Genomic DNA, 24,865 nt, shown 5'->3' on the forward strand with positions numbered 1-24,865 from the left:
AAGATGCAAGAGAGAGATGCAGAAAGAGCCAAGAGGGGTGTAGAAAGAGGGAAGAAAAGTGCAGAAAGAAGCAAGAGGTGTGCAGTAAGAAGCAACAGAGGTGCAGAAAGAGGCAAGAGCAGTGCAGAAACGGGGAATAGAAGTGTAGAAAGAAGGAACAGAGGTGCAGAAAGAGGTAAGAGGGGTGCAGAAAGAGGGAAGAGAAGTACAGAAACAAGGAACAGAGATGCAGAAAGACACAAGGAAAGTAGAGAAAGAGGCAAGAGGGGTGCATAAAGAGGAAAGAGAAGTGCAGAAAGGAGCAACAGAGGTGCAGAAAGAATCAAGAGGGGTATAGAAAGAGGGAAGAGAAGTGCAATAAGAAGGAACAGAGGCAAAGAAAGACACAAGAGAAGTACAGTAAGAGGCAAGAGAGGTACAGAAAGGGGGAAAGAGGGGTGGAGAAAGGGGAAGAGAGGTGCAGAAAGGAGGAAGCGGGATGGGGAAAGACGTAAAGGGGTGGAGAAAGGGTTAAGAGGGGTGCAGAAGGAAGCAAGGGAGGTACAGAAAGAAACAAGAGAAGTGCAGTAAGAAGCAACAGAGGTGCAGAAAGAGGCAAGAGCAGTGCAGAAAGAGGGAAGAGAAGTGTAGAAAGAAGGAACATAGGTACAGAAACACACAAGAGAAATGCAGAAAGATGCAAGAGCGGTGCAGAAAGAGGCAACAGAGGTGCAGAAAAATACAAGAGAAGTTCAGAAAGAGGCAAGAGGGGTGAGAAAGATGGAACAGAGGTTCAGAAACACGCAAGAGAAATGCAGAAAGATGCAAGAGCGGTGGAGAAAGACGGAAGAGAAGCGCAGAAAGACGCAGAAGTGCAGTAAGAAGCAACAGAGGTGCAGAACGACACAAGAGAACTGCAGAAAGAGGCAAGAGGTGTACAGAAAGAGGTAAGAGAGGTGCAGAAAGGGGGAGGAGGGGTGGAGAAAGGAGCAAGAGAGGTAGAGAAAGAGTCAAGAGGGGTGCAGAAAGAAGCAAGAGAGGTTCAGAAAGAAACAAGAGAAGTGTAGAAAGAAGTAACAGAGGTACAGAAAGTGGCAAGAGGGACGCAGAAAGAGGCAACAGAGGTGCAGAAAGAAGCAATGGAGGTGCAGAAAGAGGCAGGAGGGGTGCAGAAAGAGGCAACACAGGTGCAACAAGAAGCAACCGAGGTGAAGTAAGAAGAAACAGAGGTGCAGAAAGAAACCAGAGAAGCGCAGAAAGAAGCAACAGAAGTGCAGAAAGAGGCAAGAGGGGTGGAGAAAGAGAAAAGTGGGATGCAGAAAGAGGCATCAGAGGTGCAGGAAGAACGAGAAGACACAAGAAGAATTCAGAAAGAAGCAAGAGGGGTGCAGAAAAAGGAAAGAGAAGTGCAGAAAGCTGGAACAGAGGTGCAGAAAGACGTAGGAGAAGTGCAGAAAGAGTCAAGAGGGTAGCAGAAAGAGGCAAGAGAAGTGCAGAAAGAGGTAACAGAGGTGCAGAAAGACGCAAAAGAAGTGCAGAATGCGGCAAGAGGGATGCGGTAAGATGCTAGGGGGTATAGAAAGAGGCAACAGAATTGCAGAAAGAGGCAACAGGGTTGCAGAAATATGCATGAGAAGTGTAGAAAGAAGCAAGAGGGGTACAGAAAGAAAGAAATAACAGATGCATAAAGAGGGAACAGAGGTGTAGAAAGACACACAAGAAGTACAGAAAGAGGCAAGAGGGGTGCAGAAAGAGGGACAATGAGTGCAGAAAGAGGCAACAGAGGTGCAGAAAGAAGGAACAGAGTTGCTGAAAAAACATGAAGTGCAGAAAGAAGCTACAGAGGTGCAGAAAGAGGCAAGAGGGGTACAGTGAGGCAAGAGGGGTAAAGTAAGAGACAAGAGGGCTGCGGAAAGAGGCAACAGTGGTACAGAAAGAGCAGAAAGATACAAGAAGGGTGCAGGAAGAGAGAAGTGAAGTTCATAAAGAAACAAGAGAAGGGTAAAAAGAAGCAACAGAGGTGAAGAAAGAAGCAACGGAGGTGCAGAAAGAGTCAGAAGGGGTGCAGAAAGAGAAAAGAAGGATGCAGACAGAGGCAACTGAGGTGCAGGAAGAACAAACAGAGGTGCAGAAAGAGGCAGGAGGGGTGCAGAAAGAGGAAAGAGTAGTGCAGAAAGAGACAACAGAGGTAGAGAAAGATGGAACAGAGGTACAGAACTACAGAAGAGAAGTTCAGAAAAAGGCAAGAGAGGTGCAGCAAGGGGAAAGAGAAGTGCAGTAAGAAGGAACAGAGGCACAGAAAGATACAAGAGAAGTACAGAAAGAGGCAAGGGAGTTGGAGAAAAGGGGGAAGAGGGGTGGAGAAGGGGGAAGAAAGGTGCAGAAAGGAGGAAGAGGGATGGGGAAAGAGGGAAAAGGGGTGGAGAAAGAGTCAAGAGGTGTGCAGAAAGAAGCAAGGGAGGTACCGAAAGAAACAATAAAAGTACAGTAAGAAGCAACAGAGGTGCAGAAAGAGGCAAGAGCAGTGCAGAAAGAGGGTAGAGAAGTGTAGAAAGAAGGAACAGAGCTGCAGAAAGTGGCAGAAAGGGTGCAAAAACTGCAGGAGGGCTGCAGAAAGAGGCAACAGAGGTGCAGAAAGATAGAAGAGAAGTTCAGAAAGAGGCAAGACTAGTGCAGAAAGAAGGAACAGAGGTGCATAAAGACGCAAGAGAAATGCAGAATGATTCAAGAGCGGTGCAGAAAGCGGGAAGAGAAGTGCATAAAGACACAAGAGAAGTGCAGTAAGAAGCAACAGGGGTGCAGAAAGACACAAGAGAATTGCATAAAGAGGCAAGAGGGGTGCAGAAAGAAGCAACAGAGGTAGAGAAAGATGGAACAGAGGTACAGAATGACAGAAGATAAGTTCAGAAAAAGGCGAGAGAGGTGCAGCAAGGGGAAAGAGAAGTGCAGTAAGAAGGAACAGAGGCACAGAAAGATACAAGAGAAGTACAGAAAGAGGCAAGGGAGCTGGAGAAAAGGGGGAAGAGGGGTGGAGAAGGGGGAAGAAAGGTGCAGAAAGGAGGAAGAGGGATGGGGAAAGAGGGAAAAGGGGTGGAGAAAGAGTGAAGAGGTGTGCAGAAAGAAGCAAGGGAGGTACCGAAAGAAACAATAAAAGTACAGTAAGAAGCAACAGAGGTGCAGAAAGAGGCAAGAGTAGTGCAGAAAGAGGGTAGAGAAGTGTAGAAAGAAGGAACAGAGCTGCAGAAAGTGGCAGAAAGGGTGCAGAAAGAAAGAAGAGAAGTTCAGAAAGAGGCAAGACTGGTGCAGAAAGAAGGAACAGAGGTGCAGAAAGACGCAAGACAAATGCAGAATGATGCAAGAGCGGTGCAGAAAGCGGGAAGAGAAGTGCATAAAGACACAAGAGAAGTGCAGTAAGAAGCAACAGGGGTGCAGAAAGACAAGAGAATTGCAGAAAGAGGCAAGAGGGGTGCAGAAAGAGGGAAGAGAATTGCAGAAAGAGGGAACAGAAGTGCAGAAATAAGGAACAGAGGCACAGAAAAACACAAGATAAGTACAGAAAGAGGTAAGAGAGGTGAAGAAAGGGGATAGAGGGGTGGAGTAAGGAGCAAGAGAGATACTGATAGGGGAAGAGGGGTGGAAAAAGAGGGAAGAGAGGTCGAGAAAGGGTCAAGAGGGGTGCCAAAAGAATCAAGAGAGGTTCAGAAAGAAATAAGAGAAGTGTAGAAAGAAGCAATAGAGGTGCAGAAAGTGGCAAGCGGGGTGCAGAAAGAGGCAACAAAGGTTCAAAAAGAGCCAAGCGTAGTGCAGAAAGATGCAAGAGGGGTGCAGAAAGAGGGAAGAGAAGGGCAGAAAGAAACAAGAGAAGTGCAGAAAGAAGCAACAGAGGTGCAGAACGAAGCAATGGAAGTGCAGAAAGAGGCAGGAGGGGTGCAGAAAGAGGCAAGAGTAGTGCAGAAAGAGGCAACAGAGGTGGAGAAAGAAGGAACAGCGGTACAGAAAGATGCAAGAGAAGTACAGAAAGAGGCGAGGGGGTGCAGAAAGAGGGAAGAGAAGTGCGGAAAGAGGGAACAGAGGTGCAGGAAGACACAAGAGAAATGCAGAAAAAGTCAAGAGGGTAGCAGAAAGAGGCAAGAGAAGTGCAGAAAGAGGGAGCAGAGGTATAAAAAGACGCAAGAGAAGTGCAGAAAGCGGCAAGAGGGGTGCAGAAAGATGCAAGGGGGTGTAGAAAGAGGCAACAGAATTGCAGAAAGAGGCAACAGAGCTGCAGAAAGATGCATGATAAGTGTAGAAAGAGGGAAGAGGAGTACAGAAAGAAACAAATAACAGATGCAGAAAGAGGGAACAGAGGTGTAGAAAGACATAAGAGAAGTACAGAAGGAGGCAAGAGGCGTGAAGAAAGAGGGAAGAGGAGCACAGAAAGAGGCAACAGAGGTGCAGAAGGAAGGAACAGACGGGCAGAAAAAAACCATAAAGTAGTGCAGAAAGAAGCAACAGAGGTGAAGAAAGAGGCAAGAGGGGTACATAAAGAGGCAACAGAGGTGCAGAAAGAGGCAACAGAGATACAGAAAGGAGGAACAGAGCTGCAGAAAGAAATAAGAGAAGTGTAGAAAACAGCCACAGAGGTGCAGAAAGAGGCAAAAGGACTGCGATAAGGCATGAGTGGTACAGTACAACACAAGAGGGCTGCAGAAAGAGGCAACAGAGGTACGGAAAGAGCCAAGAGTAGTGCATAAAGAGGCAAGAGGGGTACAAAAAGAGACAAGAGAAGTGCAGAAAGAGGGGACAATGGTGCAGAAAGACAGAAGAGAACTGCAGAAAGAGGCAAGAGTGGTGCAGAAAGATGTTAGTGGGGTGTAGAAAGAGGTGACAGAATTGCAGAAAGACACAAGAGAAGTACAGTAGGAGGCAAAGGGGGGCAGAAAGAGGGAAGAGGAGTGCAGAAAGAGGAAACAGAGGTGCAGAAAGAAGGAACAGAGGGGCAGAAAAAACGTGAAGTGCAGAAAGAAGCAACAGAGGTGCAGAAATAGGCAACAGGGGTGCAGAAAGAGGCAACAGAGGTACAGAAAGAGGCAACAGACGTATAGAAAGGAGGAACAGAGGTGCAGAATGAAACAAGAGAAGTGCAGAAAGAAGCAACAGAGGTGCAGCAAGAGGCAAGAGGGGTGTGTAAGCGTGGAGTGGGGGCAGACCGGAATAACAGGCGTGGAGGCCGTATGTAGTGGGCTATCTCTTAGCCGATTTTTATTATGGTACACGGTTCAATGATGAGACAAAAGGGTTAACAGAGTCTTGGGTCGGTGCTGGCTCCGAGGTTGAGGTGAAGGTTCTTCACTCAGGGATGACACCGGGTCGTACGCTGGGTTGGCTGTTCCTGTGAGGTGAAGGTCAGTTCAGCAGCGGGACGGTGGCTCCTCGGAGGTATGCAAATGAGAGAAAAAGGGGCCGTTAGTTCTTATCCTCAGAACTATTTATTGCCATTCACCTTCACCAGGGCGTGTGGGAAGTCAAGCGACCGTGAGGTAGGGGGGGGAAGGAGTACGAGATGGGAAGAGGCAGCACGGGTAGGGAGAAGGGTGACTCTGTGCCGGCAAGTGAGGGGTAGTATACACAATCGTGACAGTGATAACAAACGGCTATATACACTATCTCACAGTGCGAGGTGAAAGGTGAGGGAGGAGCTACTATACGCTACTATATTTACACACTACTATATTTACACTAAGGGGAGCCGGTACTCACTTGGCCCGCCGCAACTCTGTCCGCGAGTTGCGGCCGCTCTCCAGCTTCCTCCACCGGACTCCACCAGTCCTCCGTCCAGACTTCGTCTTCTCCTTCCGCTTCTTCGCTCGGCTCCCGGGGTTCTTCGCACGCTGTCTCCTTCCACGAGTCTTCCTGCTTGAACGCCCTGTTGTCCTTTGTTCCGGCTTTTCTGTGGTCCGCCTCTGGGCTGGGGGAGGGACTTCCGGGGTCACGGGAAAGCCCTTCCGGTATCCTGCTCGTCGGGACTGGCTCCTGTAACAAAGAGGAAAGGGGTGGAGTCCTGGTTGCTATGGACGCCCGTGGATCGGAGGGCGGCCGCCAGGACCGTGAGGGGAGGCGTGGCATCGGCGAGGTAGGGATTGTGGCCCCTTCACATCCCCCTCCCCTAGCTGTCCTTCTTGATCGGGTTGGAGGGAAAGGGTATCGGGAAAGATAATCGGCGTTCCCTTGGTCTGCGCATTTCCGATGTAAGGTCCTGAATCTGAAGGGCTGTAGGGACAGGAACCAACGAAGAACCCGTTCGTTGTGTCCTTTGTTACGTGCCATCCATTCCAACGGGGCATGGTCAGTGTAAAGGAGAAAGTCTCGTCCTTCCAGGTAGTAGCGAAGGCTCTCTACTGCCCATTTGATGGCCAGTGCCTCTTTTTCTACTATGGCGTAGTTTCTCTCTCTGGGAAACAGTTTTCGGCTTAAAAAGAGAATGAGTCGCTCGTCTCCATTGTGATCTTTTTGCGAGAGGACAGCCCCTAGACCCTGTTCTGAGGCGTCTGTCTGGAGTATAAAGGGTTGGGAATAGTCTGGGCTGATGAGCACGGGACCAGACATCAGGGTATGCTTAAGTGTATTGAAGGCATGTAGCAAAGAGGGTTGAGGCTGCATTAGAGCCTCTTCGGTCTTTGTGGACTTCTTTAGGAGGTCGGTTAGGGGGGCTGCGACCTGTGAAAAGTTGGGGATGAATCTTCTATAGTACCCTAAAAGGCCTAGAAATGCGCGGAGTTCTTTCCGGGTTTGGGGAAAGGGAATGGAGTGTATGGCGGTGATCTTATTGTTTTGGGGTCGGATCAGTCCCTCACCCAACAGATACCCCAAGTACTTCACTGTCTGAGCGGCCAAGGTGGTTTTTGAGGGGTTGATAGTGAACCCATAGGAACCTAGGGAGGAGATTACGTTTTTCAGGTGGCGTAAGTGTTGGTCCCAGTCATCACTGTAGATGATTATGTCATCCAAATAGGCCCCTGCATAGTGGGAATGAGGCTGTAATACCTGGTTCATGGCTCTCTGAAAAGTGGCAGGGGCACCATGAAGGCCGAAGGGCATCACCGTGAACTGGTACAGTCCTTCGGGTGTGGAGAATGCCGTTTTCTTTTTGTCTTCAGCTCTCAAGGGGATTTGCCAATAGCCTTTGCAAAGGTCGAGCGTGCTGATATACTTAGCCTTTCCAATGCGTTCAATCATCTCATCAACACGCGGCAAAGGGTAAGTATCAAAGGATGAGATCTTATTGACCTCGCGGAAATCGATGCAAAACCTGATCGACCCGTCAGGCTTTGGCACCAACACAATTGGCGAGTTCCAATTGCTGACAGAGGGTTCTATGATCCCCATACGGAGCATCTGGGCTATCTCCTCCTTGATAACGGGTCTACGGGCCTCAGGGAGCCGATAGGGTCGCTGGCGTACTGTTTTGCCCGGTTCAGTAAGGATGGCATGCTCGATGACAGATGTGAGGCCAGGATAGGAGGAGAACACCTGCTGCAGTGGCTGCAGGTGGTGCGGAGTTCCTGTTTCTGTCCGTCCCTTAGATCTGCATCCATACAGACGTCATAGGGGAGGTCCGTTCCCGGGATTCTGCTAGAGAGAACAGGACGGGGTCCCACCCATTCCTTCAGTAGGTTCATGTGGTATATCTGGGTAACTCGTCGGGTAGGGTCTATTTCTATTTCATAGGTAACCGGCGTCACCTGTCTCAGGACCGGAAAGGGGCCTTGCCATTGGCCCAGTAACTTGTGGTCTGAGGAGGGCATTAGGAGGAGTACCAGGTCACCGGGAAGAAAGGACCTGGGTTTTGTGCCTTTATCATATTGTTGTTTTTGCTTTGCTTGGGCTGTCACCAGGTTCTGTCGCACAATGTCTCGTATCTGTCCCAGATGGGTTCTAAGGTTCTCTACGTACTCAGGGAGGGGTCTGGTGCGGTCGGGTTCGGCCTCCCAGGCCTCTCTGGCCATGTCCAGCAGGGTCCGTGGGGGTCTGCCATACAGAAGCTCATAGGGTGATTAACCTGTGCTACTCTGGACCATGCAGCGGATGGCAAAGAGAGCTAAGGGGGAGCATCTCTTCCCACCTCTTGCTCTCCAAGGCCAATAGTTTCTTTAAGGTGGTTTTTAGGGTGGCGTTATAACGCTCAACCAGCCCGTCAGTTTGGGGGTGATAAGCGGAAGTTCTTATCTGTTTAACGCCTAATTGGGAGCATACCTGCTTCATGAGGGCTGATACAAAGGGGGTCCCCTGATCCGTGAGTATTTCCCTAGGGAAGCCTACCCTGGAAAATATTGGGATTAAGGCCTTAGCTATGTTCTGGGTGGTGGGTTGTCGGAGGGGTACAGCTTCCGGGAATCGGGTGGTGTAGTCCACTAAGACTAAAGCATACTGACACCCGCTTCGGGATGGTAACATAGGGCCTATTATATCCATCCCTACCCTATTGAAGGGAATGTCTATCAGGGGCAATGGTTGAAGGGGCACTCTTGGGGGACGATATCTGCTATTCTTTTGGCAGATTGGGCAGGCGCGGCAGTACTGTTTTACTTGCTGGTGGATGCCAGGCCAATAGAATTTTTCAAGGATCGCCTGCCCGGTCTTCTCATCGCTAAAGTGGCCCCCCAGAAGGTGACTGTGGGCGAGGAACAATACCTTATCGCGGAAGGGTCCCGGTATTATCAACTGGGGTGTCTGTTGGGCTCCCCCCTTTCTATACAAAAGGCCGTTCTTTTTATAGAAGTATGGACCTACGTGTAAGGGGTCTTCATTGTCCAGGGCACGTCCCCATGCCTCCTGCAAGATGGGGTCCTCCTGTTGGGCAACGCGAAATTCCCTGTCGATTTCCCAGGGGTGATCCTCCACCCGAACCGGCAAAGCCGTAGAGTAGTTCCTCTTCTCCTTTTTCTTTTGTGTTTTTGTTTTATATAGTCTGGCGGCTGTTGCGTCTGTGGGTGGAGGGCTGTTGGAAAACGGGGCTTCCGACCACCACTTTTCTAAGGAGGTGGTGGTGTCGTGGAGAAGGCGGGGAAGACCGGGATAATCACTGCCCAATATTACTTGCTCTGGAAGAGAGGGTATAAGACCCACAGTTAGCGTGCTTCCGTGGTCCAGGAGGTGTTGAACTCTGATTCGGGCGGGAGGGTACACCTTCGTATCACCGTGCACACACTGGATGGCTACTGTACCGGTCATTGGCCCCACAGGGTGAGGTAGCTCCTGGGGTCGGAGCACGCTCTGCCTGCAACCCGTGTCTGCAAGGGCCAGTACCGGGTGTCCATCAATTCGCACGGGGCGGTGGAACGCAGGAGGGGTTGTTTCCGCAGAGAGGCATACATAATTCCGGGCGAGTCCCACCTCCATCGGTTCTTCTTTCTGGGGACATACCCGGGCAATGTGTCCATAACCCCCACAGTTGTAACATTGAGGACAGGGTGGAGGTGGTCGGGGCATAACCGGGTAAGGAAAAAGAGGGGGAGGGTCCGGTTTCCTGGCCAAGAAAGGTCTCGGGGCCCGGCTGTGGCCATGTGGTTGGGGTCGGTGGCTATGTTCCTCTTTTGGTTTCTGATAGTCCTGGGCCCGACTGTAAGCGCTGGCGATCTCTATCGCATTCTCCAGCATGAGACGGGCATGCTGACGAACCCATTTTTGTGTGTTAGGATGGAGAGAGGCTAGGAACTGCTCCAGATATATTTTAGAGAGAATTTCTTCTTTGGTGGCTGTAGAGGACTTCAGCCAACGATCAGCCAGGTCTTTGATACGAAAAGATAGGGCCCAAGGAGTCTCTTGTGGTCCCTCTTTGGCTTGGCTTGGCGTAGCCTTACCCGGTTTCGTCGTCAATACCCAGACGTTCTAGGATACAGGTCTTGATGTCTCCATATGGGGTCTGTCCCTGGATATTGGCCTGTTGGTAGGCAGCTTGTAGCTCGCCGGTCAGCAGGGGACCCAGATAGTGACCCCAACGGTCAGGGGGCCAGGCAGCGGCTGGGGCCAGTCTTTCAAAATTAGTGAAGAAGAAGTCCGGGTCTTCTCCCGGCACATACTTTTGTAGAACCACCGAGGGGAGAGTGGTGGTGGGTCTTTGTTGTCCTAGGACGTCTGTGAGCTTGCCCAATGCTAGGTCCTGGACTGTGCCCTGACCCTTCAGGACGTCGTGTAACTGTCCTCTGTCGTCCTCGGCCATTTTAAGGAACTGCTCCATCATCTTTCCCAGTTGCTCCTGGGAGTCCGCTAATTTTTTCACTGCGGCCTCCATGCTTCCGGGATATCCCACTTCTAACACCACCTGTAAGCGTGGAGTGGGGGCGGACCGGAATAACAGGCGTGAAGGCTGTATGTAGTGGGCTATCTCTTAGCCGATTTTTATTATGGTACACGGTTCAATGATGAGGCAAAAGGGTGAACAGAGTCTTGGGTCGGTGCTGGCTCCGAGGTTGAGGTGAAGGTTCTTCACTCAGGGATGACACCGGGTCGTACGCTGGGTTGGCTGTTCCCGTGAGGTGAAGGTCGGTTCAGCAGCGGGACGGTGGCTCCTCGGATGTATGCAATTGAGAGAAAAAGGGGCAGTTAGTTCTTATCCTCAGAACTATTTATTGCCATTCACCTTCACCGGGGCGTGTGGGAAGTCAAGCGACCGTGAGGTGGGGGGGGCAGGAGTACGAGATGGGAAGAGGCAGCATGGGTAGGGAGAAGTGTGACTCTGTCCCGTCAAGTGAGGGGTAGTATACACAATCGTGACAGTGATAACAAACGGCTATATACACTATCTCACAGTGCGAGGTGACAGGTGAGGGAGGAGCTACTATACGCTACTATATTTACACAATACTATATTTACACTAAGGGGAGCCGGTACTCCCTTGGCCCACCGCAACTCTGTCCGCGAGTTGCGGCCGCTCTCCAGCTTCCTCCACCGGACTCCACCAGTCCTCCGTCCAGACTTCGTCTTCTCCTTCCGCTTCTTCGCTCGGCTCCCGGGGTTCTTCGCACGCTGTCTCCTGCCACGAGTCTTCCTGCTTGAACACCCTGTTGTCCTCTGTTCCGGCTTTTCTGTGGTCCACCTCTGGGCTGGGGGAGGGACTTCCGGGGTCACGGGAAAGCCCTTCCGGTATTCCGCTCGTCGGGACTGGTTCCTGTAACAAAGAGGAAAGGGGTGGAGTCCTGGTTGCTATGGACGCCCGTGGATCGGAGGGCGGCCGCTAGGACCGTGAGGGGAGGCGTGGCATCGGCGAGGTAGGGATTGTGGCCCCTTCACAGGGTGCAGTGAGGCAAGAGGGTTACAGAAAGAGGCAACAGAGGTGCTGGAAGTAGGAACATAGGTGCAGAAAGACACAAGAGAAGTGCAGAAAGAGGGAAGAGAAGTGCAGAAAGAAAGAAGAGAAGTGCAGAAAGAAGCAACTGATGTGCAGAAAGAAGCAATGGAGGTGCAGAAAGAGTCAGGAGGGGTGCAGAAAGAGGCAACACAGGTGCCACAAGAAGCAACAGAGGTGAAGTAAGAAGAAACAGAGGTACAGAAAGAAACCATAGAAGCACAGAAAGAAACAACAGAGGTGCAGAAAGAGGCAAGAGGGGCGGAGAAAGAGAAAAGAGGGATGCAGAAAGAGGCATCAGAGGTGTGGAAAGAACGGACAGAGTTGCGGAAAGTCACAAGAGGAATGCAGAAAGAGGCAGGAGGGATGCAGAAAGAGGCAAGAGTGGTGCAGAAAGAGGCAACAGAGGTGGAGAAAGAAGGAACAGAGGTACAGAAAGATGCAAGAGAAGTGCAGAAAGAGTCAAGAGGGTAGCAGAAAGAGGCAAGAGAAGTGCAGAAAGAGGGAACAGAGGTGTAGAAAGATGCAAGAGAAGTGCAGAAAGCGGCAAGAGGGATGCAGAAAGATGCAAGGGGGTATAGAAAGAGACAACAGAATTGCAGAAAGAGGCAACAGAGGTGCAGAAATGTGGTAAATATTTGATTTACCGTCTTAATTTCTATGCAGGTAAGTACTTAATCAATAATAACTCAATCGGAAAGAAAAAGGCAGAGTCCGTGGTGTTAGAGTTCTTAGGGGTTTTATTCATTAAAAAGGAATGGTCAAGACCTGGATATCATGTTCCTGCAACCACAGGGGTTCAGGAAGGGATAGAGCAATATTTTATTGACAGTACATAACTTATATACTTAAATCGTACAGTAGAAACCAATACAGAAGGCGTAACAGCTGAGAAAAGACAAGATAACAGCATCCACGTGGTAGTGATACGTAATTAGAAGGCGTCAGCTGGGCGTGAACATAGAGGTGTGTGCTAGAAACGTTACAGATAGGTGTCACAAGTGGGTGGCACAAAGCAGAAATCTTGTAATGTCATCAGAAATCTGAGGCTTGGATGCGCGCGCAGCTGCATGACGTGTGATTGACGTGAAACTGGAGGGTGCAGGGGGACTTGACATTTACACGGGCGGAAAGAGACAGGAGTCTGGCGTGTCAGATCAACTCGTACTTCTATCATATCTGATATCTGATGTTTGGGAACCATATTATCTAAACGGAAAGGTCTCTGGGGCAGAAGCTTATTCTATACTGACTGTGAGTGCGTGTATAAGCGCCTGAGTGTCTACATGAGAATGCGAGGGGCATGGGCCTTCCATGGTAACAGGGCTATGAATTACTTGCACAGAGACAGCGAGGCCGGGCCCTTCGCTCTGCAGCTGGGGGGATGTTTACTTAAACTAGTAGGCAGGAATGTATTTTCGAGGAGCGGAACAGATAATTCGAAGGTTGAAGTCAGTCTTGGCAGGCAGCAGGCAGCAGGCTGTGCTAAGCGCCGGGAGCCGCACAGAAAGTAAGTCAGAGGTCACGGGTACAGAGACAGCCTGGGCTGAGGCTTTCAGAGTCAGAAGCCAGGAGAAAAAGGCTCGATGGCAGAATTCAGGGCCTACTTTGCCAGAGCTGAAAAACGTGTAAAGTATACCACAAAAAGACGTTGGCATAGCATACTTAGGAACGGACTATTCAACCCATTCAGGGTGGGTCTGAAAGAGGACATGTTAACGTTGGACGCAAATGTATTTGCGTCTTCATAGCTGGCACAGGAGGGAAGTTACATGCACTTTAAGCTGGTACATGGAGTCGGTGGGGTACACGCTAGGGAACACAACTGGACCATAACATTTATATTTCCTCATTCCCTCCTTGTTCCCTACGGACCCTTCATGATATATCGATCCTCATGAATCGATCAGTTTGTTCTTGTAACATCATTTGCTCTTCTTTCTTCCTCTCACGTTTTGAGAGAAAACTGGAATGTTCAATACATGATGTGGCACACAGTCCACAAATCGCTGGCCCACACTGTAGGCACAGGCAGCAACTGAATACTAGGACTAGGCCGATGCCTAGGAAGGATAGGATCTTCCATCCCCAAGCAGTTAACGTTGTCCAGAACCAACCGGACCAAGTCCAGGTGCCTGGATTCTGATGTATCAGATTTGCAATTTTATGAAGACGTGTAATAGCTTGGTATACCGTTGGCGCGTTTTCTGGGATGAAAACACAGCAACTTGACCCGATGACCTTACAAGCTCCGCCTCTATCTGCCAAGATGACGTCAATAACAAGACGATTCTGAAGAACAACAACCCGCATGGCGGACTGCTCCTCTGTTAAGTTACCTAGGGCGGAGGCAGTTTCATTTACTACTGCTTCAAGTGTTCTAGTTAATCTGCGTATTAATTTACTATTTTGGACGGGGCCTGTGAAGAAAAAGAATCCTTTATTGAAATCTGTGTACTGCTCCCATGCCGTTTCAGTGTAGTCGACAATCGGGAGATCTCTTCGAAGTCTATTCTTTACTAGATGTGTATTTCTGTGATAATCAGGAGGGGCTAGAAAAACGGGTGGCAGAAGGAATGCGACGTAACAGGTACCATCCCAATCTGGAGGTAAGCGTATGTATGCGGTATGACCACAAACAAAGTAGGAATGACGGGTAGCTCTAAAAGAAGACTTGCCTTGATCACTGAATTCGACCACAGTAGTACATTTACTATGACCTAAGTGTACTGAACCCTTCTTACTGACACATAATTCACCAGTGACTGGTAATACTGACATAGCAGGGAGAACTGGTGCAGCTTCCGATTCAACAGTAAGAATCATAAGGTTAATTGTGTAATTACCTAATCCATATACTTCATTTTCTAGATCAGTTCCTATTCTAATGGGAAGTCCCTTCTTGTCAGGGTAACAGACGTTAAGCAGAACTAAGTTCAAGTTTCCCCAAACCCAGCTTCCTTTGAAAACAGCAACATCAGGATCTACGGAATTAATTATTCTAAACCATGCACCACAGGAGCCATTGTGAGTGAACGGGTACGGAAAGAGGGGCAGAACTCCCTTGTATTTCTGGTAGGGAGGGAGTCGGCCACATATCCAGCAGTTTGTAGCATTGTTAGTTTGGTGGGAGTGATGTAACATACTAATGAATGTGTTGTTGCGCAGCGCAAGTCTGTAAGAAAGTTCGTGTGGAGGTAATTCACTAAAAGAATGTTCAGCAGTGACATTGTAAGCAGATTGTTCACGCTTGAAAATAGGGTAATATATAGGAAGGAGTATACTTGCAATAATAATCAGAAGACTTAGGAAAAACATAATCAATAATGTCACTATACAGTGACTGCGGAGTGATTTGCAATATGTATGTTTCTTGAGTTGTCTCTCTCTCTCTCTATCTCGATCTAGGGGATACATGTCAGAAACTATTTAACCGATTCACCTAGGGGAGGACTTAAACAATTAAACTGTCTGACTTGCTAGATCGGAGTTTCATGCGGTATTCTTCTTGGGGAGTTTTCTCTTGTTTCAGAACTTTAAAGTCACTAGATTCGATACAGTCTTTGGAAGGGGTGGATGAGTCGGTATCAGGTAACAGTTCGTTGCACTTCTTGATATGGCTGGTATGTATCCACCCCTTTCTCCCTTCCACCTTTACTGCTGTCCTTGTTGTAAGAAGAACGGTCTTCGGCTCTTTCCAGCGGGGCTCCAGCGGACTTTTCCTGTCGAAGTTCCTAATTAGGACCAGATCTCCGGGACGGACATCATGCGGCTTTACATCAGTGTTGTCAGGGAAGGCTGCGGCAACCTGTGAACGACATGATTGGAGTGCAGACATCAAGGAGGCAAGGTAATCTGTCAGCATATTACAATCAACATCGGTAATTTTCTTAGGTAAGGGCGTCCCCCACATATTCGGTGGTCTGCCAAAGACCACTTCATACGGGGATAGTCCTGATCTCGAATGGGCAACCATTCTCATGTAGAACAGTGCAACTGGCAGGGCGACTATCCAGTCGATCCCTTTCTCTTTACATATTTTAGCAAGACGGGTCTTTAATGTCTGGTTATGCCTCTCTACAAGGCCAGCGGCTTCGGGATGTCGGACACAATGGAATCTCCACTGATATCCTAGCAGCAGGGACACTTGTTTCATTAATTCGGATGAGAATGGCTGTCCGTTATCTGAATACACGACACGAGGCAAGCCGTACCGTGGGAAAAATTCTCGAACCAGCTGTCTGGCAGTGGTCGGAGCAGTGTAATCTGGGACTGGATATGCTTCGGTCCAGCGGGAAAGTGCACAAACAATTACGAGGACATATTTGAATCCTCGACAACGGTCCATCTGGATATAATCCATCTGGAGGACTTCAAAAGGGTGATCGGGAGGATGAAATCCACCTTGCTCTACGGGGACACTTTTTCCTGGATTGAACTGACAACAGATCATGCAAGTACGCACTTTCTGTTTTGCTGCTGCTCGCAAGTGTTTGTTATACCAGAGATTCTGTAAACTGTCTAACATCGCTTTTTCTCCTAGATGTGCAGGACTATGTACTGTATTGATTATGACTTGAACCATAGAGTCGGGGAGAAACCATGTAGATTTTCCCTTCGTCATCAAACCTTGATCTGTCTGGATCCCTCCTAGTTCGGTCCATTTCTTTATTTCATCTGTAGTAGCATGTGTCTGAACATCGATTACATCTAGTGTGGGATCCCTGACTGTCATACAATGTGTCGGTACTATTGTCTTTGTCACGTCAGTTATCTGAGTATGAGTCAATGCTGTATGTTTTGCTGTCTGGTCTGCCAGGTCGTTACCCTGGGAAACAGAATCTGTAACTTTAGTATGTGCTTTACACTTCATGACGGATACACCTGAAGGCAGATGTATTGCTTCTAGCAGTGCTTGAATGAGGGGGCCGTGTTGGATCTTGGCACCGTGAGAGGTCAAGAAACCTCGTTCTTGCCATAACATTCCGAAGTCGTGTACAACTCCGAACGCATAACGGGAATCAGTGTATATATTAACATTTCTGTTCTTGGCTAGTATACAGGCTCGGGTCAGAGCGATGAGCTCTGCCGCTTGAGCAGACAGTGTATCAATGCGATATGTTTCTTTGATTTCAGTTTCAGTGGTCACTGCATACGCGGCCACTAACTCTCCTGTACTTGTTCTCATACATGAACCATCCACATAAAGTGTCAGGTCTGGATTTGTCAGTGGGACATCTGTTAAGTCTCGTCGGGGCTTGGTTACTGCATTAATGATCTCTATACAATCATGCGGGGCTGGATCTGTCATAATGGAAGGTAACAATGTTGCGGGGTTTAGAATGCTGCAGCGTCTGATTTCTATGTGTGGCTGGAATAGCGTCAATTCATAACCTGTCAGTCGTGCTATAGTCAAGTGTTGAGTCTGAGTTCTGTTTAAAAGAACCTCTACAGAATGTGGAACTTGTACTGTTAATTGATGTCCTAAAACAATTGAGTCGCTCTGTCTGATTGCTAAAGCTGTCGCTGCTACGGACTTCAAGCACGCAGGGAGTGCCTGGGCTACTGAATCCAATGTACTTGAAAAATAAGCGCAAGGCTTATGTGAACCTGCTTGATCTTGGGTGAGGACAGACAATGCTGTACCATCACGTTCTGTAACAAAAAGTGTAAAAGGTTTGCTGTAACATGGTGTCGCTAAAACTGGTGCTTGGCATAAAGCTTTCTTTAATTCTTCAAAGGCTTGTGTGTGTTCCTGAGTCCAAGGAAGGACAGTCGAAGTCGCTGCCTCCTGTGTTGTTAACTGGATGAGTGGTTTAGCTAGACATGCATACTGAGGAATCCATTGTCTGCAGTACGAGGTGAGGCCTATAAAGGCCCGCACTTCCTTTTGTGTCTGGGGTTGTGGCATATTTACAATTAACTGAATGCGATCGGGAGTGAGCTGTCTCCCCACTTTGGACAGCAAGTGACCCAAGTACACAACTTGCTGAACACAGAATTGAAGCTTCGAAGGAGACACCTTGTGTCCCTTGTCGGCCAGAAAATGTAAAACTGTCAGTGATGCTTGTTCACATTCGGGCTCACTTCGTGCGGTGATCAGCAGATCATCGACGTATTGCAGTAAAGCGGTGTTAACTGGCATTTGAATACAATCTAGTTGCCTTTTCAGTGCTTGACTATAGATGCTGGGGCTTTCTGTGAATCCTTGAGGTGCGCGTGAAAATTTGAAACTTCGTCCATTTAAACTGAATCCGAAGAGATATTGGCTCTCTGGGTCAATAGGTACACTAAAGAAGGCGTTCTTGAGATCAATTACAGTAAAGAACGTTGCTTCAGAATCAATAGCAGTCAATAGGGAAGAGATATCGGGGACCACAGGGTACTGTGGTATGATGCATTTATTCAGTTCTCGTAAATCAATCACCAGCCGATATACTGGCGGTGCATTGGGATCAGTACGTTTAAGAATCGGAATGATAGGGGAATTGCAGATATTGGAGTCGGTCTCTACGACCACTCCTTGGGCAATGAGCTCTTCAATGATTTCCAGTAAAGCCACTACAGCATCGGGTGGTAACTTGTATTGTCTGATTCTTGGTAAAACAACACCTGGTTTCAGTGTAACACGGTAAGGTGTGATATGCATACAGCCTACATCGGTTGGGCCTTGTGCCCACAAGTGATCTGGTACATTTCTTAATCTGACATCAAACTCTCGTAATACATAGTGACCCTTGAAATCCCGCAGAAAGAGTCTAACTCCCTCCGGGGAACAACATATCACTGCTCCTAGAGCCTTCAATGTTTTGATACCTAACAGATTTTCTGGACATGATTTCGTAAGTAACAAGTCTGTAACACGTGATAATGGACCCACAGCCAGGGGGACGGGTTCTGATACCTCATTTACAATAGGCTGTCCTGAAAAACCAAGGGAAACATTCTGTGAGCCTGAGAGGGGTGCCCCTGGAACTTCATTATGGCTGATTGTAGTGCGACTTGCCCCTGTGTCAATTAAAAACTTTCTGTCTTTTCCCAATACTTGACTGTGTACATAAGGACCCTCTTGATCTACAGGAATCTCAATAAGAGGCAAGCCAACCTCCCTCTCCAGGCTGTTTCATGTGTATCGTGGATAATCGGGGTAAGCAGATTGGGCATACTGGTACATCTGTTGTGAAACTTGCTGAGTCGCGGCAATGGGCTGTGGCTGTGATACCGCTACTGTCTGTGCTGCATGTGATGAAGCATGCATAGGATGTGTATTCTGCATGGGCTGTACATTCTGTGAAGTCTGTTGCTGGGCCTGGTCTTGTCTTGGCGGATGCGGTCTTTCCTTAGTTTTACCTGTTGCTATGTTATGTTTCAGAACTGGACATTCATGTACGTAGTGACCTGGCTGCTTGCAATAGTTGCATGTCCCTTTAACGGGAGCTGCGGCGTGACCTGTCTGGGTCGTACCCTTTCTCTGGCCGTCGGCTGGAACTGATTGGGCCACTAACATTTTCATTTTCGTGTCTTTCATGCGTTTCTGTTCATGATCCTGTTCTTCTCTAATTCTGTTCTGATGGTATTGTAACATCTGTAACATCTGTGATGGCGTATTTGCTTGCCATGTACTCTCAACCTTGTATACACGGTTTTTAACTGCTAACAGGGAGTTCTCGACTAACTTCGATACAAAAAGGTGCGGGTACGACTCGCTACTTGGTTTAAGACCACTATTAATAATGAAACATTTCTCGAATCTTGAATAGAAGTCACTAGTATCTTCATCTGGTTTCTGTTTACAGGCCGAAATTGCGTCCCAATCTTCCTTTCTAGTTGTCAGTAATCTTGGCAGGACCTGTACTATCAAACCTGGTAATGCTTTAGTTTTCTCCCCAAGGCCTAGCCCTGGGGTACGTTTTTCCTCCTCGTCTTCTATTTCTGCCCATACAATCTTTTTGTCTCCCACTTCCCATTCTTTTTCCTTGAGTTTCTCGTAGATGCCTGTGGGCAGCAATACCTTTAACATTTTCATGATATCTTCATATGTGTAATCCCCCATCAGTAACATGTCTTTAAGTTCTCTGTGAAAACCTGCAGGGTCTTTATCATGACAGGGTACTAGTTTCTTCATTTCTAACAGTTCTAACTTAGTCAGAGGCGTGTGTACATACACGCGTTTCAAGGTCTGATCGGCACCCATAACTGGATGTACTTCTCGTAAAGGGTTCTGACTTTCAAGACCATGCAGACGCTCCATATGATACATTTTCCTTTCTGGGGGCGGAGCGGGAACATATTCGGAGCTTACGAAAGTGTTATATCTATGTCGTTGTTCTAGAATTATTTGTATTAACTTGGTACTTAAACCTCTCCATCTATCCATGAGTAGTGCTTCTAATGTATCGTGTAAGGGACCTGGATCGGAATGTTGATTTCTGTATAACGTGAGGAGGTGCTGAATCATGTATACACCTGCTAATTTCTGTTCGTCTGGGGAAAGGTTCAGAAATGTCTGCGCTACTGTGTCATCATTGTATATGTTCGGATTGTCAGCCCATAATACTTGCGACCGGGCTAGTTCTTGTTCATCCATAGAATTGAGTACGTGGTACCCTATTCGGTCTCGAAGTCTTTTATCAGTCTCCTGGAACTGATGTTCAGGAGAATTCGGTTTTGATATGCCAGAGAGAAAAACTCTCTTGCTTTCTGGACGAATGCCTTTCCTAAGGTAAGTTCCCTTACCTACATACGCTATCGTATCTGTAGTCTTTTCTGGTTCTTCAGGTTCTTCCTCCTCCTCGGAGGAAGCTTTTTCTTTCTCTTTTTCGTGTATTTCTATCACTGCCTTTCTTATCCTCTTGTACATACTGGCTATGCAACTTCCTTTATCATGTTTTCCTTCGGATATATTTTGACCCCATTTATTGAGTCCCTCTAATTCCTCTTGTTCTGTCTCAGGCCTGTCTCGTTCTCTTATTAAGCAATTTATGAAAAAACGCAGTATATATGCTTGAGTGTCAACTTTCTGATGTGCCATGGCCTCCTTAATACTGTCAGGGTCTTCCCCAGTCTGGACAAAATGATATATTCTATCTAGGTGCGCTTTCATTCCTGAGAACAACAGTAGGTAATCTGTAGCATGTCGTAAGCGTAGTGATGCTATCATCATTCTATCGTCTTTACCGGGTACTGGATCATATCTGCAAACTGAAAGCGGTTCTTTGAGTATGTCGAGACGGGGTGATTGGAATGCAAAAGGATTCTGTATATCCCTAAGGTGTAATCTGTGTGTTGCCGGTGGGGTCCGAAGACCCCCTGTCGCACCTCCTGAGGCGGAAGCTTGAACATTATCTCTCTGTGGAGTCTGCACGTGTACTTGAACTTGTCTTTTAGTAGGATCAGGTAGAAGCGGTTTTGGTATATCAATCTTAGGTGCGGGAAGTGGTGGGGGAGGAGGAATGGCAGGCTGTCGGACGGGAAAACCTGATTGCAGTAACGGAGGGATATGGTCTGGAGGCGGGTTGCCACCCCCGTCACCGTCAGTAGGCGGGACGTGGGCACGCGGATTAGTGTAAGCGGGTGCTACATCCTCTAGATAGGAATTCAGAAATATGTCTTTAGTAGTCCTGTGATTTACTTTAGTTGGAACCAATGGTGGCGGCAGATTTTTCGGTATTTCTGAAGTGGCTTCAGGCGAACCCTCGGCCACTAAATACATGCCATTGACAAGATTGTTTCGTGCGCGGTCTACTTGTTCTGATTTTACTCGGATACCTTCAGTAACTAATTCGTTTTCCTGGGCTTTATCTGATTCTTTAAGTCTGTCTTCTCTACGGAGTGCTTTTTCAGCACGCTTATGTGATTCCTTACGCCAAAACTCTATGGCGTCTTTCTGAGATTGTCTGGCTTTCTTTTTCCATAGTGCTTCTTCTACCTTCATGATGCACTCGGCATCCCATGTTCCGGTAACAGGCCATCTGTGTCTCTCGTCTAGATGCTTAGTATAATCGGCCCATAAATCTAGATACAATATGGCATCTAAGCCATGCTTGTGGTACATAAAATTTCCAGGAGTGTCCCTAGGGGGAATAGGAATTTCTTCCTCTAGTATCCCTTTCCTAGTTCCTATCTGCTTTAACTTATTGAAAAACGGCATCTTGTTTACTTTGATACTGAGTGCTCAATCTTTGCTACTTAATACAGCTAGTTACACAAGAACACAATAATGCACATTAAAAACAGTCACACTCATACCACGACATTAATCACATGAAAGATATTTGAGACATATATGACTACCCCCTATACTGATGTACTGCTAAACAGCACAGATACACTGTCAGAGACAATGCAGAAACTTGAAAAACTGATGTACTGCTAAACAGTACAGATACACTGTCTAAAAACAGTGCAGACCGAATTTGTGTACCCAAACCCGTCTTGATACGTCCCAGCAATGGTACTCACCGGGAAGCACGGAAACAGAAGGCCTCGGAAAACTCGACTGGACTGGACCGGACTCGACTCGACTCGACACGTGGATACCTCGAAAACTGGTGGGCCTCTTGACACCTCGGACCTTGCTTCTTTCGGCTAGGCTCTGGTCGGGATCCTCCGCACTCCTCACCGCCTCGTCTGGGTGCTGATCGCAGTCTTCGTCACCTCCGTGGGCCAGAGGGAGATACAGGAAATCCTGCCAGTACGCGTAGTTTCCGTCTAACTGATGGCAGGGGACAGAGCTTGCAACGCACCAACCGGCGCGTGGGGTGGGGGAGGGGTCCCTGTTCGGGCGCCAGAATAATGTGGTAAATATTTGATTTACCGTCTTAATTTCTATGCAGGTAAGTACTTAATCAATAATAACTCAATCGGAAAGAAAAAGGCAGAGTCCGTGGTGTTAGAGTTCTTAGGGGTTTTATTCCTTAAAAAGGAATGGTCAAGACCTGGATATCATGTTCCTGCAACCACAGGGGTTCAGGAAGGGATAGAGCAATATTTTATTGACAGTACATAACTTATATACTTAAATCGTACAGTAGAAACCAATACAGAAGGCGTAACAGCTGAGAAAAGACAAGATAACAGCATCCACGTGGTAGTGATACGTAATTAGAAGGCGTGAGCTGGGCGTGAACATAGAGGTGTGTGCTAGAAACGTTACAGATAGGTGTCACAAGTGGGTGGCACAAAGCAGAAATCTTGTAATGTCAGCAGAAATCTGAGGCTTGGATGCGCGCGCAGCTGCATGACGTGTGATTGACGTGAAACTGGAGGGTGCAGGGGGACTTGACATTTACACGGGCGGAAAGAGACAGGAGTCTGGCGTGTCAGATCAACTCGTACTTCTATCATATCTGAAATCTGATGTTTGGGAACCATATTATCTAAACGGAAAGGTCTCTGGGGCAGAAGCTTATTCTATACTGACTGTGAGTGCGTGTATAAGCGCCTGAGTGTCTACATGAGAATGCGAGGGGCATGGGCCTTCCATGGTAACAGGGCTATGAATTACTTGCACAGAGACAGCGAGGCCGGGCCTTTCGCTCTGCAGCTGGGGGGATGTTTACTTAAACTAGTAGGCAGGAATGTATTTTCGAGGAGCGGAACAGATAATTCGAAGGTTGAAGTCAGTCTTGGCAGGCAGCAGGCAGCAGGCTGTGCTAAGCGCCGGGAGCCGCAGAGAAAGTAAGTCAGAGGTCACGGGTACAGAGACAGCCTGGGCTGAGGCTTTCAGAGTCAGAAGCCAGGAGAAAAAGGCTCGATGGCAGAATTCAGGGCCTACTTTGCCAGAGCTGAAAAACGTGTAAAGTATACCACAAAAAGACGTTGGCATAGCATACTTAGGAACGGACTATTCAACCCATTCAGGGTGGGTCTGAAAGAGGACATGTTAACGTTGGACGCAAATGTATTTGCGTCTTCATAGCTGGCACAGGAGGGAAGTTACATGCACTTTAAGCTGGTACATGGAGTCGGTGGGGTACACGCTAGGGAACACAACTGGACCATAAAATTTATATTTCCTCAGAAAGATGCATGAGAGGTGCTGAAAGACACAAGAGAAGTACAGAAGAGGGATGCAGAAAGAGGGAAGAGGAGTATAGAAAGAGGCAACAGAGTTGCAGGAAGATGGAACAGAGGGGCAGAAAAAAACATGAAGTGCAGAAAGAAGCAACAGAGGTACAGAAAGAGGCAAGAGGGGTGCACAAAGAGGCAACAGAGGTGCAGAAAGATGCAACAGATGTGCAGAATGAAACAAGAGAAGTATATAAAGCAGCAACAGAGGTGCAGAAAGAGGCAAGAGGGGTGTAGGGAGGTAGGAGGGGTACAGTAAGAGACAAGAGCGCTGCAGGAAGAGGCAACAGAGGTACAGAAAAAGCCAAGAGTTGTACCGAAAGATGCAAGAGGGGTGCAGAAAGAGGGAAGAGAAGTGCAGAAAGAAACAAGAGATGCAAAAAGAAGCAACAGAGGTGCAGAAAGAAGCAACAGAGGTGCAGAAAGAAGCAATGGAGGTGCAGAAAGAGGCAACACAGGTGCAGAAAGAGGCAGAGAGGTGCAGAAAGACGCAACAGATGTGCAGAAAGAGGCAAGAGGGGTGGAGAAAGAGAAAAGAGGGATGCAGAAAGAGGCAAATGAGGTGCAGGAAGAACGAACAGAGGTGCAGAAAGACGCAAGAGAGGTGCAAAAAGAGGCAAGAGTGGTGCAGAAAGAGGGAAGAGAAGTGCAGAAAGAGGGAACAGAGGTGCAGAATGACACAAGGAATGTGCAGAAAGAGGCAAAAGGGGTACAGAAAGAGACAAGAGAAGTGCAGAAAGAGGGAACAGAGGTGAAGAAACACACAAGAGAAGTGCAGAAAGAGGCAAGAGGGGTACAGAAAGATGTTAGTGGGGTGTAGAAAGAGGCAACAGAATTACAGAAAGACATAAGAGAAGTACAGTAGGAGGCAAAGGGGGGGCAGAAAAAGGGAAGAGGTGTGCAGAAAGAGGCAACAGAGGTGCAGAAATAAGGAACAGAGGGGCAGAAAAAACATGAAGTGCAGAAAGAAGCAACAGAGGTGCATAAAGAGGCAACAGAGGTATAGAAAGGAGGAACAGGTGCAGAAAGAAACAAGAGAGGTGCAGAAAGATGCAAGAGGGGTGCAGTGAGGCAAGAGGGGTGCAGAAAGAGGCAACAGAGGTGCCAGGAAGAAGGAAGAGAGGTGCAGAAAGATGCAAGAGAAGTGCAGAAAGTGACAAGAAGGGTGCAAAAAGAGGGAAGAGAAGTGCAGAAATATGCAAGAGACGTGCAGAAAGAGGCACGAGGGGTACAGAAAGAAGCAACAGAGGTGCAGAAAGAGGGAACAGGGGTGCAAAAAGACGCGAGAGAAGTGCAGAAAGAGGCAAGAGGGGTGCAGAAAGAGGGAAGAGAAGTGCAGACAGAGGGAACAGAGATGCAGAAAGACACAAGAGAAATGCTGACAGAGGCAAGAAGGGTGCAGAAAGAGGGAACAGGGGTGCAGAAAGAGGGAACAGGGGTGACACAAGAGAAGTGCAGAAAGAGTCAAGGGGGTGCAGAAAGCGGGAAGAGAA

This window comes from Lissotriton vulgaris, chromosome 6 (assembly GCF_964263255.1).
Source record: "Lissotriton vulgaris chromosome 6, aLisVul1.2, whole genome shotgun sequence".
Lineage (NCBI taxonomy): Eukaryota > Metazoa > Chordata > Amphibia > Caudata > Salamandridae > Lissotriton > Lissotriton vulgaris.